Source organism: Melozone crissalis, unplaced genomic scaffold, assembly GCF_028551555.1.
Source record: "Melozone crissalis strain CALT ecotype California unplaced genomic scaffold, PUWL_Pcris_2 ptg000027l_1, whole genome shotgun sequence".
Lineage (NCBI taxonomy): Eukaryota > Metazoa > Chordata > Aves > Passeriformes > Passerellidae > Melozone > Melozone crissalis.
The window spans coordinates 86035745-86049122 of record NW_026535805.1 but is presented as its reverse complement, the minus strand read 5'-3'; the positions used below and the strand labels follow the sequence as shown (position 1 = coordinate 86049122).

The 13378-nt window shown below is 38.4% G+C and overlaps 1 long non-coding RNA gene across 2 annotated transcripts in view; it reads right to left on the bottom strand.

Moving 5' to 3' along the window:
* The window catches only part of LOC128939155 (uncharacterized), a 194252-nt gene that overhangs the window by 32713 nt on the left and 148161 nt on the right, over positions 1-13378 (bottom strand). Inside the window, exon 3 of one of the 2 annotated variants that reach the window (XR_008483205.1) lies at positions 8648-8716. The exons of the other annotated variant lie outside the window; for it this stretch is intronic. This is a non-coding gene — a long non-coding RNA (uncharacterized LOC128939155). Of the gene's footprint in view, positions 1-8647; positions 8717-13378 lie in introns of those variants that run through there. 2 annotated transcript variants of the gene reach the window in all.

Genomic DNA, 13378 nt, shown 5'->3' with positions numbered 1-13378 from the left:
TTGATCTACCAGAACCCTTAGTCTGACTCAGCACAGCAGCTCCCATGTGTTTTAATAATGAAGCTGGTCTCCAGAAATGACCAGAAGAAACTTCCTATTCATTTATCACATTGCACCCTCACATGCATTCAGCTTTATTTTTGTGGCAGTGGCCAGCCATGGCCAACTGGGCCCCTGGCACTCTAAATTATACCAGGGCTAAGAACCCTGTAAATCAGGCATGAAACTTTAGTGCCACCCTTGGCCCCCACGACCATCAATCCTTTATCCCTATTAGTCACAAATTGAATCAAGCCCAAATGTCTGCAGTTTTAAGCAAGATACCATCTCTGATGGCATCATGACCAATTTCCTTCAGACTTAAACTAGTTCAGTGACATAACAACTCTCCTCCCCCACAGCCTATGCAGGTGAGAAAAAACAGAGAGAAATAGGATTCTCTTTCCATAAAAGAGAATTTATATGCAAAAAACTGTGCTCCTGATACAACGAGCAGTCTACAGCAGCATATTTTTAGGATACAGATAATTCTGGCTTAGTTCCACAAAATAAATGGTAGAGCTGCCTCAATTTAATTACCACCCCATGAAGAAATCTGACAGCCCCAATGCAGTGCTTAGTAAGCATTTTACCTCAGACAGCTTGAAGATGTATTGTAGAACTGAAATTACAATACATACCATGACTTGTTCTGTCATCCTACTTTGGGAATGCAGCATGCATGTCTCTATAATGAGCTGTCTGATATTCACCCACTTCACCTGTAGCAAACAGGAGTAAAACGTAAGTAACCATAAGTTGGCATATTAGTTGAATGCAAGATAAGATATTCATTTATGGCAGATGGTTTCAGAAGATTCTAACTATCTATACAAGTTTAATACATAATTTACTTATGTTTACATTTTGAAAACATTTTGATTTTTCTAAATTATTAATTATTACAGTCTGGGGAAAAAAAACTCAAACCAAAACCAAACAATCCATAAACTCTGCTCTCTTCTTCTCCTTCCTACATTTCTGCTTACAAAATTCCTGGAAATTTTTTTAGGGACATAATTCCTGCTATGTCTAGCACATGATAAAATATGTATCATTAAGAACACACATGTGCTTCCTGTTAAGAAAATTAACTCTGCAAAAAAAACTTTTCTCTGCTACAATAAAACACAAAAGAAGAAAAACAATATATTAAAACCAAAAAGTAACAAAATACTTTTAAAAGCTTACACTAATGCTTTTCTGTCTTGTTTTGTAAATAAAAGTATTTATGCTTAAAAGTATATGCTAGTCTGCACTTCCATGAGTATAATAAAATTATGTACCTTTATTAAGAACCCAAACAAGTGATCCATTTTTTTCCAGCAGAAGAAAGATTGAAATTTATTTACTTATAAGAAGTCTTACAGAGAAAATTGGGAAGTTTTATTTTCTTTTTAATTATGCCATTACAACAGAATTGGACTGTGCCACCCTTCCTAGCAACTTTTAGGAAGTATGTGGAAAAGCAATGAAGCCCAGGCTAAATTTTAAAACACCCACCTCAAGCAACCATGCATATTTATAAGAAGACCCACCTAAGGCATCCAAAAATCAATGAGTTTTCATTGAATTAATCACTGACTTAACACCACTGTGAGTTAAGTGTCATAGATTGAATAATTCTTAATGCCATCTCAGAAGCCAGGAATTGTGGTAAAGAACTGAGATGATTCTTCTGTTTCCTATTTGGATTCTAAGAAAAAGTCATTGCAATAAATACAGGTAGAGAAAGAAGTTTCAGATTATATTTGAAATCTTGGAGTCTAGATCACGCTAGTATGGTACTCTACCTGTAATACAATCAGTGCTCATGAGTTTAGGAAATTATTTGGAAGATAATTTAAAATTTAAGATTGAAATATCTTTATAAGCAGCAAAATACCAACAATTTGTGAAATTATATGTTCATTTATGCTTGGTCTTCCTTTTTCTTCTTACTGCACCTATGTTTATTTAAGTCAGCACTCCTCTCCTTGTGACTGCCTCCAAACAAGGGACCAGATACTCAAAAGTAATTGTACAGGTCATACACCAGAAAAAATGTTTGGCATTGTATACTTAGCTGTTTCTGAAGTCCAACCCTCTCTAACATAGCTCAAGTTAAGAATCTAAAAGCGAAAAGCTCAAGAATCCTAAAATGTTGAACTGAAACAAGACAACCTAGATTACACAAAAAAACCCCTGATATATAAAGGTCAGAAGATAAGATGATCCAATCCATTCTAAAGTTCAATACACTTCAGAAAATCACTTGCTATATGATTTTTCTCTAATTTTTAAAAAATAAGTGGAAACATCTGCAAGATAAAATAGTTTTGATTTGCCAAATGTTGGCTCCCTTACAAACCTGTGTACAAGTAATTGGATTTGTTTACACATTATTTGGAGTATGAACCATTGTTCAAACTTTATTTTCTTTCTCTTACACAATATATTGCTCTTTCAAAAATAGAAATGTTCCATCACCTTTCTTCAGGCTGACAGCGTTACAGAAAACAGAAGTACCTCAGGACTTTGAAAGCACTTCCCAGTCACTATTACTTGAAAGCGAGAGTTTTACCTCTAAAAGAGGCATGGTGTCCAAAAAGAAACAATACTCTGAAAAAAAGATGAAAAATTGTAGATTACTTTCACAGGCTCTTATTCTACAATGGAGAAAATATCCACATTCTATCTAGGCTGCTTTGAAAAGAATATTTTCCTTTTATACAGAGATAAAAAGCAAAGCTTTCAGGTCAGAGGCTATAGGGGAAAAGAGCTAATGTCTCCCCTGCTTTGATGTTACAAGTAGTGCCTCGGTACAGAAGCGTATTAGAGCTACCAGTAAACTGAGCCAGCATGTTTATTAACCAGCTTCAGCAGGGGTGGCACATGGACCATCCTGCACATAACACAGCAAGCAGTCATGTGCATTACCAACAATACACAAACCTTTACTTTAACATGTTTACATTCCTTTAAAGTATAGCACAGCTAAAAGGTAATTTTTGATTTATAGATACGGGAGGAAGACTTCTTTAAAGTGTATCCGTAACAGCTATAGACAGCAAACCAGGATTAAGAGCTCCTCTCTGGCTAACATGTAACATATAATGGGGTTTGTAGTGGTGTTTAGTATCTGGAAACAGCACATTTCAGTCTCTGAGTACTCAACACAACTGTGATTAATGGTGTTTGGTGTCTCATTTGCTTTTGAAGCTGAAGGGCTGTAGATTGGAGGAACCAGCCCAAAACAACATGGTCTGGTGCACTTGTCTTTCACAGATTCCTGGGAGCTGAAGGACCAAATGCTCCAGCTTGTATTGGGCCTAATGCACTGATGCCTCTAATGGACCAATTTATCTATTAATTCACCTTTTGGAACAGTATATCTCAAAATCCAGAAAATGCTAGAAGGAAATCAGTAAACATTACCATAAAATCAACAAAAAATATTATTTAAAATTTTGGTGTCATGTAGCTCCAAGCTGTGTAACAGTAGAAAATACCCTTAGGAAAAACAAAAAAAAAACCAAACCTGAATTATTTTTGACTTACTTTTTTTTTGTGCCCATGTAAATTGAAACTCGGTAGGAGTACTAATCCTCAAATTAACTAAAATAATGTTTATTCTCTTAAGTATTTGATAATCTCCAACAGACTACTACATACAATAAAACATAATTTTTGATTGAGTTTGCTATAATTTGAGAAATCATGTTTGTTTGGATATTATTAGTGAAATACTAATTGCTGAGTGAGACTACTGATTATGCAAATATGAAAATTACATTAATACTATTTATATACCCTGTAGTTTGAGCATTGCTTCACCAAAATCTCTCAAAAATCTCAGGTAATCAGAAAGCTGAAATGCAAGGACTGTATATTTGAACAACAGGTAGCTAAACCCTGTCAACTTTTCTTGTGTATGCAGGAACCTCTGTAACAGCTGTAGATTTCAGCCAGAAGTGAGCCACGGCAAGAAGGATAACAGGGGTTTGTGAAAGAATTTCAGTAGGGAGTCTCTGCAGGAAAGATGGAAAGGGTTCAAAAGAAATGGAAAAGCAGTAAAAATACTGGGAATGGAAAAGTGAAAATAAACATGAGTTCAGGGAAAAGCTAAGAAAAAGGGAATTTAAAATGCTAGATATATGAGGAGTGTGGATATAGAAAGAAAACTGCAAAAAATAAAAATTGGGATACCTTAAATAGAGAGGAACAAGGGAAATACCAGTTTCACTAAATGTTTCCTGGTACAGCAGCAAAGAAACAAATCTCTCTCCCTATAGGTTCAGGTACCTGCCACAAAAAGTCCAGGAGGAGTTTTTGAGTCTGATTATTCTTAACAGATTTCCAAATTACATTTTTAGCTTTGTAAGTTTTATTTATAAATATATTTAAGATTAATGATTCACTGGAAACACTGGAGAACACAATGTCCTAAATAACCACAGTTCTCTAGACCTGGTTTCCACACAGGTAAGAAAAGGATTAGCTAATGATATTGGCTTCAGAATGCTGTGAAATCACACTTTCCCCCTGCTGGAAGTTACACCTGCAGAAGCACAGGTGTCTGAAGGGAGCTCATCTTCCTGTCCCTCCCACTGTAAACCCACTGTGCCTTCTGAGGTCACATAAATTCTTCACCACATGGACATAAACATGTTCTGTATGGAAAAGAGGTGCAGCAGAAAAGGCTGACAAGCCCCACTGAATACCTCAGGAGCAGAAGGGTGTAAGCTGGGACCCAAACCCACAACAGCTGTTGTCACATCCTGAGGTGCTTCAGAGCTCTTAACAAGGACAACAACAAAAAATGTGGATTTTTTTTTTTCAGTGGAAGGTATGGCACACAAAGATTACAATTTTTTTCTCTCAAATGATTGGAAGTGCCAACGCTGTGATGGACTACGTCTCTTTTTCTGTTTCAACATCTGTTTTGAAAATCTCCAGATTTTCCAGATGTTTATAGGCCACCTCCTTAGCAACACAATTGTGAAAGTCTTAAAAACTCTCTGCTCTGATCTGCCAGTTTTTCATCCTGCCTCCACACCAATTTCTGCCTTACTGCTGAAGTATCTGCAATGGCAGGTAGGTTCCCTAATCCCTTGTTCTTTTCATATGTTAGCATAACTCTATCCCATCTAGATCAGAATGCTTTTTAGATTTATTTTCTCCCCTTTCTTTTGGAGAGCTCCCATAGCAGGACCAGAAGGAGCAGGTGAGGGTTTGCAGGTCGGAAGTAAGCAGGGTGATTTTTGTGTGCAAAGCAAGGTAGGGTGCAGGCACAGGCATCTCCAGCACCTTGGTGTGCTTCATCCCCCAGAACACTTCTTTTTTGCCCTTGTTTGTTCTTCAATAATGAGTCACTGGGAACAAAGACCATCCAGTGCATATGCTTGGGGAAAAGAAAAAATGAACAAGGAAATGAAAAATCTCTACTACTACCAAGAAATAGTGATGAGATTTTCTTTAGAAAGCTATGTGACTTATAAACAATATACGACAGCCACGTGCTAAAAAGGAACAAGGTCTCTAGTGAGAAAGAAACGAAGTGTTATTCTTAAAAGACAAAGTCAGGAGATACAAAAGGGCATACATCATTTCCCTCTGAAATTGTATGATAAAATGACAGCAAAAATCAGCTTAGAAGCAACACGTGAACTAGCCTTCTGTGCCTCCTGCTCTCTTCCTTCCAAGACTAAATGGATCTGTGTCTCTCTTTTGTCACATTGTTGTAACTTTCATTCAGTCTCCCCACTTCACCTTGACCGCATCTGAACAGTGACAATATGTTTCTTGTTCTTCACACTTTTCCCAGTAAGGATCACTGACAGCCTCTTACTTTGTATTTTCTCGGCTTTTCAGGCAGGGATTTTTTTTTTCCTTCTTTTTCTCCCAGCCATCATCACTGCTATTTGGAGAGAATTTGGTTCAATTTCCATTTTAAACATGAAATGTTTGAATTAGCTCATAATGTCTCCCAGCTTACAGAGGAAAGAGCTGGTCTTTAAAAAAAAAATAAAAAAGCTTCATTTTTACAAAATAAAAATGAAAAGCTGCAGAATAATCTTAAATGATTTTATACTGCACATAGGACTTCAAAATAATGAGAGCTCTTCAATTTGGAAATGATTGGGGTTCTAGGCATCTGAATCAGACAGAGCTGTAAAATTATTAGAACATGGCAACATCTTTCATAAGCACTTCAATTCAGAGGTGATCAAAGATTCTGGACTTGCAGAGCAATTTACTTGGCATTTACAGGAAAGCCTCACTCTTTCAAACTGAAGCACTCTTAACACTCTGAAGAACTTCAATAATTTTAAATTGGCGTGTACTATACATGCCTAGAAATCCAATTCAGGTTTTAAATAAAAACACTATAACTTCAGAAGTATGAAGAGTCCACCCACAACAGGACAGTGTTCTAGCCATCCCAATTCAGCCTGGCTGTTATTTCTCCCATGCTATGTTTTCTGGCAGGAGGAGTTGCTGAAAACATTAGAGCTGACTGAGGTTTTTATCTTTTTATACTTGCCTTCTGATCATCTACGAATGTTTTCCGAAACTCAGTAAACTTCTGGACAGCCGTAGTTTGCAAGCTGATTTTCAAGTATGGTGAATGCTAGTTTTAAACAGTTTTAAATATTTTAAATTAAAAACAGAAGACAATATTTAAGCCAAATCAAAGATGTAATATCTTCCTGACCAAAACTTTAATTATGATGAGTATAGGTTTGCAAATTATATATATATATACATAATTTAGTTGAGCTTAGGCTTTTAGGCTTGCAAATAGCTGTTCTTAGGGGAAACACAGAGTACACTGAGTTCTGAAACAATATTGACAGAACAGGAAAATAAAATTAAGTCTAAATTTTAAAGATTAGATCTGAACTACACAAGAAAAAAAAAGTCCCCTGAGCAAGACAGGTCTTGTGTTGACCCAGCAGATCCTTTGCTTCCATGCAAGTTGTCCTGTTATGTCAAACAGACTCCTGTCACCAGAAAACTTGTGATGCCTCTCACTTTTGCATCTCTTGCAACCACCTTTCCAATCATTCTGGCCAAACAAGAAACTCTTCCTTGTGGGGGGTCACATAAGAGCCACAGTCTACAGAAACTCAATATCAAACTTATTGATACAGAGGCAGGATGGTGGGAGATTTATATGAGGCAGCCAGGGATATTTCAGGTAGGATGAAGTTTCGACATTCAGTTCTAACAGTATTCTATTCAGTTCAATCAGATGCTAGAAAGACATCAGCACAAGTTTGAATAGACCTTGATAATGCTGGGGAAAATTGGTGCACCACAAAGAAGTAGGTGGAGGGAACTGATCAGATTAGGTGACCCCAAATGTCTCCCTCAGGCTTTAAACCCACACAGAAGTTGTTTTGGCCTCATGCAGGTGATGCAGCTATGGAAAAGCCCCAGACAGCAAAATTATCTTCTGTCACAAATGAATACGACTTGCTGCCATTATTTTAGATTTTACCACCTGTAAGTAGCTTCTCCAATGCACAGCATACCAAAATACTTTTATTTGGGAAGGAACTTCTGGAATATCTGGTTCAACCCCTAATTCAACAGAGAACCAGTACAGATCAGGTTGCTCAGGATTTTATACAGTCAAGATTTTAATATCCCCAAGGATGTAGTTTTATAAATCACTAATACTTCTTCATGTTCTTCCTCTTCTAAATTACAGTATCCTAGAATTAGGAAATTTTAGATTTTCTACCTGAGACAGTGATAGTCTGGCCTGTTTCTAGGGATGAAACATATCTATAAAATAGTAATGTGATATAAACCAATGCAGGTGCCCTTGAATGTTTTTAGTTCTACTGGAGTTCATGTGATCCACGATAAGAATTCTGTTCTATCCCCCATGGGTTATAGCTTAGCTTCAAGACTTAGTGGATGTGTGACTTAGTGTGAATTTAGTGGAGACTATGATGTCTATAAACCCTTACAAAATCTCACACAAAAAAAAAAGGTATTAGTAGGTTTCTACCTCAAACTATGCCAGGCTCACTGTCAGACAGCAAAAGTGCTTATAAATATCCATCATAATGTTCTCAGGCTTATAAAATTAATTTAGCCCCTTGTGGTGCAGACTGACAGGAACGAGTACAGAATGCATTTTAAAGAATGCATTCTCTTTTCTCAAACATATAAAAGGGCACTAAACCTCTCCAGAATCTTTTAAATAATGAAACCTGAAAAATCTGTAACTGGACAAATGTGTGATAAAACTTGAGGACTGAACCACAACTGTTGGACACAAAATTGTACGTTTCAGATGCATCTTAATTATTTTCTACCAGATTTGACTTTCCTTTCCTACATTTGCTGTGTATGAATTTTGAAAGCAAAGTTGTTTTGTAAATGTTATGAGAGGAACTGTAGTCATGGCTTCAGGTGGGAAACTCTCTAAGTGTTCACTATTGGATCTAGATCCAGTCAGAAAAAGATAAGACCAATAAGCACATATTTTCCAATACCTAAATTATTCAAAACTTTAACTGCAGTTTTAAATGACATTTAAAAATATTTTATTTTATTTCAGGAAAAAAACCTTTTTTAGCTTACAATAGCATTTAACTTTGATGCTTATCTATTGAAGTGAACCATATGGGAGAGAAATGTGTTCCTACCTTCTATGCAGCTGTTGTTCAGCACTGTTCTGTAAGACAAAGTTGTTCAAATAAAAGAGAAAAGTAGTTAATGCTACTACAACTATTTTGTGTAGCAACAAGATGACTCCTATAATTTTTGGGCCAAAATCTCAAAACTTTCATGACACGACAAAAACCTAGAACTCCTAATCTGTAAATAATATTTCAGCTTCCTCAGTGTTGAAGATTATTGTGCTTTGAGCAGTTTAATCTGGCATTTAAGACTTCCCTCAATGCACAGAGAAATTATCTGAAATCAGCTGCCTTCAGCCTTTCCAGAAGCTTCAGGACAGGAGGAGGAAATGTAAATAATGCCAGAAAAAGTGTATAAGCTCAATAAGCTCTACTAACAAATTCATAGATTTCCCTTTAGGATTCACCTCAAACTCTTAATACATTTTTAAAACCAACCTGCCTAATGTCCTAAAGTACATGGTAACTATTTTTTTAATACCACTTTTCAATACTAATTTGAGAAGATTTTGAACTATGAAGAATGGTTTTCCAAGTCAAAACCAGCAGCTCTCATTTGGTTTTGCTCTAGGTTTTTCAAAAAAAAAGCACTCTTTTTTTGTTGTCTCCATGCTTGAGACAAAAAAAAAAGGAATGAGAATGTCTTAAAAGATTGAAAAAAAATTAAAATAAGGCTGAAGATTTTCACAATTAATCAATTAAATTAGTTGTCCCTCTCCTATAAATAAAAAGACCTTCAGACATAAGCAATGAAAATTGTTTTCCATTCTAAGGTGGAGAACATATTCCCTTTACCAGATCCACCCATCATATAACAATAGAACTTTGAAAAAGAAAGGATTGTGGTTTGGTGGGACCACCTGGAGAGAGGAGTTCAGAATGGAAGATGAGCTGAAAAGGGTTTTCCACATATCCCCTTGGTGCAGAGGCTGTTGAATGCATCCTCTGCTCTCATCCACTAGAGCTACACTGGAAAACTGCTGCCAGTGGGAGTATCCCCCTCTGTACAAGGGCATAAACCCTCTGTATAAAGTCATAAACCAAGACTTAGTGTGCTGAGACTTTTTGCTTCTCTAAAGACTAAACTCCTCTTGAGCGCAGAATAATTAGAATTCTCTGTTCATGACAGACTAAGAGAAATTAGCTTAAAAGGAATAAAATTTAGTTGACTCTGTTCTTGGTACACGCTTGCACAACCTAGTCCAAGTTGAAGGATCTCAAACTAGAAAAAAAGCATCTATTTCTTCTTTTTAATAGATTATTTGCTCCAAGAAGTTACTAAGTTGGATGAACTACTAACTGGATGCTAAATGGAGAGATGGGCAGTGTAAAGTCACTTCTTACATTTCCTGTGCATGATCTTAAGATACTCTGGGATCTTGGAGGGTGTAACGCTGCCATTTGACTCAATTTTTTCCTCCACCAGACTCTCCACCTCATATAAATGTGGAAAGAAACATTCCGGGGATGGGGAAAAAAATACAGAAGCTATTGAGTCCTGAAATGCCTGACCCCACTCTCTGGACTGATGGGTGATGGGAGCTCAGCTCTCCCCAGCACAGCAGTTCATTGACTTGCATGGTGTTGGTGTGCCTGGGCTGCCAGGAGCCCTCTATTGCACCAACAGCTCCTGTGACCACACTGGCACGTTCAAATTGTGGGAACTAATCCAAGGCAAGCAGCACTCCATTCTCTTTGGTTTTGATGGTCATCACAGAACCTCAAATAAACCCAAGAATAACCCAGAGTTTGTGATTCTTATGCAGCAACCAGCAGACCCCCAGAGTACGGGACATAAGGAGTGAGAAATGCTGAAGGGAGCTGCTCTAGAAACCCAAGCTGAAGCCTTTCAAAGTTCTTCCAATTTTAAGAGAGCCAGCAGAACAATTTTGAGCAAGTTTCACCAAGACAATAATACATTTTAAAATAAGTATTTAATTTTCTGTCTGATGAAACAAGAAATAAAACCTTAAGGTCCACCTTAAAGAGTGGGCTTTTGTCTGGTAGATTTTTTTTATTTGTATCACTACAAGACACATGCAGGTAAGTGTACAAAAACAAAGGAGATGAGAATTTGCAAGGCATGTTTACCAAGGGTCCTGCTCCCTCTGCTACTGTGTTTCACTGCCCTCCTCTAATCACAGAATCAAATAACCATAGCCCCAGAATTGTTTGGTTTGGAAGGGATCTTAAAGATCACCTACTTTAAGCCCCCTGCCATGTAAATCTATTTAGAGCAGGTTGCTCAGAGCTCCATCCAACCAGGCCTGGAAAACTTCCAGGGACAGGGCACCCACAACTTCTCTGGGCCACCTGTTCCAATGTCTCACCATCCTCACAGGAAAGAATTTCTTTCTAATATTTAATCCAAATCCCCCTTCTTTCAGTTTGAGGCCATTACCCCTTGCCCTTGCTACATGCTCTGTCCAATTCCCTCGTAGCTCCCCCTTGTATCCCCCTTCAGGCGCTGGAAGGTGCTATGAGGTCTCTCAGAGCCGAATCCCCGGAGGCAGGGATGTGGCCCCCATTCCGGCAGCACACCACAATGCACCGCTGGAGATGTTTGTGATGTTTGTGATGTTTGTGGTGTTTGTGGTGTTTGTGGTGTTTGTCCCCCTGCACTGCCGGGACAGGCGGCGGCCTGGAGAAGGCGGGCGGTGCCGGCCGCTCCCCAGCGCCCCCGGGAGCGCAGCCACAGGGAGCAGCCGGCCGGCCCTTCCCTGCCTCCCTCCCTGCCTCCCTCGCTGTCTCCGTCTCCCCCCGCTCCCACGGGAAGCGGCGGCGCTGACAGCATGCCCGTGTCACTCCGGGTCCGGCTGTCACTCCGCCTCGGGCCGCTATTGAGGGCCGGGAGCGGGGCCGCCGATCGCTATCGCGGGGCCCGGCTGCCCCTGCCGTGAACCTGGCTGCGGGATGGACGGGGGCTGGCAGCGGGAGGGGGCCGCCGAGCAGAGAGCCGCTGATACAGTTTGGTTTCTTTTCTTATTTCCCTCTCCTTTCTCCGGCGCTCAGTCTTTTGTGTCAGCTTTCAGAAATGCTCTGTTTGACTGGCAGCCTGTCACAGATCAGTTACCACCTAAAGCCGCTTGGCAGGGAGAGGTGACGGCCCAGGAAGGGATCTAAGTGGGTTTATCAGTGCTTCTTTACGCCTCGTGAGCTCCTTGACACAAAAGGAAAGGGTATTAAAGATCTAAAGCGAGCCCAAAAGCGTGAAAGCTCCTTATAGGCTGCGAGATGTGGATGTGACTAAATTTTTAAATATTTTGAGTTGATGCTATTCATTTTGCCAATAGAGTAGAAAGAATTTTTGTTACAGAAATGAGTGTATGTTCCACTTGAGTGAGATTTGGAAAAGGGAGGAAGTCCCTAAATATGTGCTTGGAATATTACAACTAGCCTGTATTTACAACCATGCATCTGTTTTAAATAAATATATATATATCTTTTAAAAATCTGCTTTTTGGTGTTTTTTAATAAAAAAGAAACAAACCCCCAGTCATTTAGCACATAGAGTGTTCAATTCCTCCTACTATTGCCGAATTCATTTAGGGGGATTGTGTTTGTTTGTTAAACTTTAAACATTATAACATATTAAGACAGGTTGGCAATTTTCAAATCCTATAAATGGTAAGCATGGAAAAGATCCAGAATTCATTAGGTATATGCCATATCTCCTTTCAGGCTCTTTTATGCATGGATTATTGTTAAAGTAGTGTATTTTTAGCATGCCAATGGCTTCTCACAGCACATTACTACAACCATAATGGTTAGACTATAGGCAGCAGAGCACAAAGCCTTTTCTTTTGTTCCTAATTTAGCAGATCTCAAACTCTTTTATTGTCTGATTTAAATTAAAAAACAAACATTTCTATGGGAGACAACATCAGCAAGGTGTGTGATTTGGCGGTGACGAAATATAGGAAAATCCAACCTACATCCTGGTGGCCAAAATAAACAGAATTTTTCATCATCTATGTTAGGGAAATTTTATGTATTCTAAACCTCACATAATCAGAGGGTCATATTACAGTCTTGGTGAATGTTAATGAGAGTTATGCAGGGATTGAGAACTGTCATGTCCAAGATCACCTTTTTTTCAGTCACTCAAAAAAACAGGGAATGCTTAATTTATTAATTTTATTTTCATATTTTTATACATTTTGTTTTGAAAGGGAGTTTTTTAAGTGTTTGGGATCATAATAAAATGGGAAGAGGGGGGGTTCAAATACAAAAAAGTAAGTCTCAGTCCTTCTCCTGATTCTGTATAGTCACCCAACTTGTTTTTCACATCATTATAGCCCCTCCTAGCCTTCACATCTGCTGTCTACCATTTTCATTGCTTATAGGCAGCAGGTGAATGGCCCAAATGAAAGATTTAACAAATGCTCAGCGGAGTTGCTGCCCTGAAATTTCACTCCCCTACCCAACACTCTTTCCCTCTCTTTGTCTCAAATAAAAAGGGTTTTTCTCAGACCATTTTTTCTCAGCCTGTTGTCTTGACTGTTGGCTAATACTGTCATCCTCTGTAAAGTTCTGTACATGGCTACTGAGCTGAAAGTGACCACTGTTAAAATATTTTCATACTATCTCCTTAAATTTGTAAGGAAGGCAATTTAAATCATTCTTCCCGCCCAGTTGTGATTAGAAACCTGCAGAAACTCGAGGAGCCCTGTTGACTGGTGCAAATATTAAGCCAG